The sequence below is a fragment of the Theobroma umbraticum genome, unplaced genomic scaffold, assembly GCF_002168275.2.
Source record: "Theobroma umbraticum cultivar Fairchild unplaced genomic scaffold, ASM216827v3 scaffold_56.0, whole genome shotgun sequence".
Lineage (NCBI taxonomy): Eukaryota > Viridiplantae > Streptophyta > Magnoliopsida > Malvales > Malvaceae > Theobroma > Theobroma umbraticum.
The window spans coordinates 3,362,731-3,364,353 of record NW_018397256.1 but is presented as its reverse complement, the minus strand read 5'-3'; positions in this window follow the sequence as shown (position 1 = coordinate 3,364,353).

Below are 1,623 nucleotides of genomic sequence, written 5' to 3'. Positions count from 1 at the left end.
GTGACCTTCAAGTCAAAAATAATCCATCGAAAATGATCTCAAATCTCAACTGCCTGAAGAGCATTCAATGCTTTGTATTTTGTTGACAATGGAAGCCAAACGTGCTTCTAGCCTCTTCTTCTTCTTTTTTTTGGTTTTTTTGTTGTTTTCTTTAATTTAATTAATTAATTTATTTTATTTTATTTATAGTGTCTACAGTTGCCCCTTTTTACGTATTCTTGAGAATCAAGAATAGAGCAAAGATGTAGACACTATATTCAACTTATCTTGAAACGAGTTTAGGCAATAAAATCCTCAAGCTTGACCTAAATTTGAAAAATTACAATTTCTAAGCTTGATTTAGACACAGCTTATTTCAAAATAAGTTCAATAAAAAAGAATGAAATTCTTAGGCTTGACCTATCTCAAAACAAGTTCAACTTAAAAATTAAAATTTTCAGACTTGATCTAGGCTCGACCTATCTTAAAACAGGTTCAAATTTAAAAATTGAAATTTTTATACTTGTTCTAGGCTCGACCTATCTCAAAACAGGTTCGATTTAAAAATTAAAATTCTCAGACTTGTTATAGGCTTGACCTATTTCAAAACAGGTTCGACTTAAAAATTAAAAATTCTTAGACTTGTTCTAGGCTCGACCTATCTCAAAATAGGCTCGACTTAAAAAGTGAAATGCCAACTTAATTGAATTACCATGAAAATGAAGGACTCAAATCCTTCCATCAAAGTTTTACCACTTCAATACCTTAGATTGGGTTAATTCCTAACTTCAAAGCTTGGAACATGAATGAATTTCAATTCTTATTTTTAAAATGATCATGTGCATGGCTAGGCATGTATGCATGATTTGGAATGATAGAATGCTTTCATGTTTATGATTCATTAAGGTTCCCAGACCCTTCTCTTGCTTCAACCAACTTTTCTATCGCAACTTTCAATCATCTTTGTCTGCACCTTTCTTTATCAGCTGATATTTTTAATTTTCCCTAGGCAAGCCCTTTTGACATTTGACCGCTTCTTTTCTTTCCTTTTTTCCTTTTTTTGTTTTTTTGTTGAGGCTTCATTTTCCCTCTACCTCATCTTTAAATCTTTCATCGAATAACAAATGTAATTTCTTGCTCAATTAGTTCATATCCTTACCAGTCATCATTCATTTCCATGACAATCATTATGTTGGATTATGTAATGGTGGAAAATAGGGTTTGGAATATAAAAAGAAAGAAGAATTTCACACATATATATAAGAGCGCAAAAAGGATCAAAAGAAGGGAAACTTACAAAGCAATGATTAGATCATTCAAATAATGAACACTCGGATCATTTAGAGTCGACAATCCGATCTTCTAATTTTGAAAATTGTCCTTGATTGATGTCCTGAGCAAATCCAAAGCTTCTGGATCCCATGACCTATCCTTGTCTTGTAAGATCGACGGACTTCATTTTCAATGCATTTCTCCTACTCCAGTTTGTACTTCATTTGAGCTGGCAAACTTCAAATCTCCATCCCCAAATTCCCTTTTTGATCTCAAACCGCCCTTTGCGAATTTTCAACATGAGCCACCTCATTTGGATTCTAGTTGTCTTTTTCGAATTTTCAACACGAATCCCTTCATTTTTTCATTTTT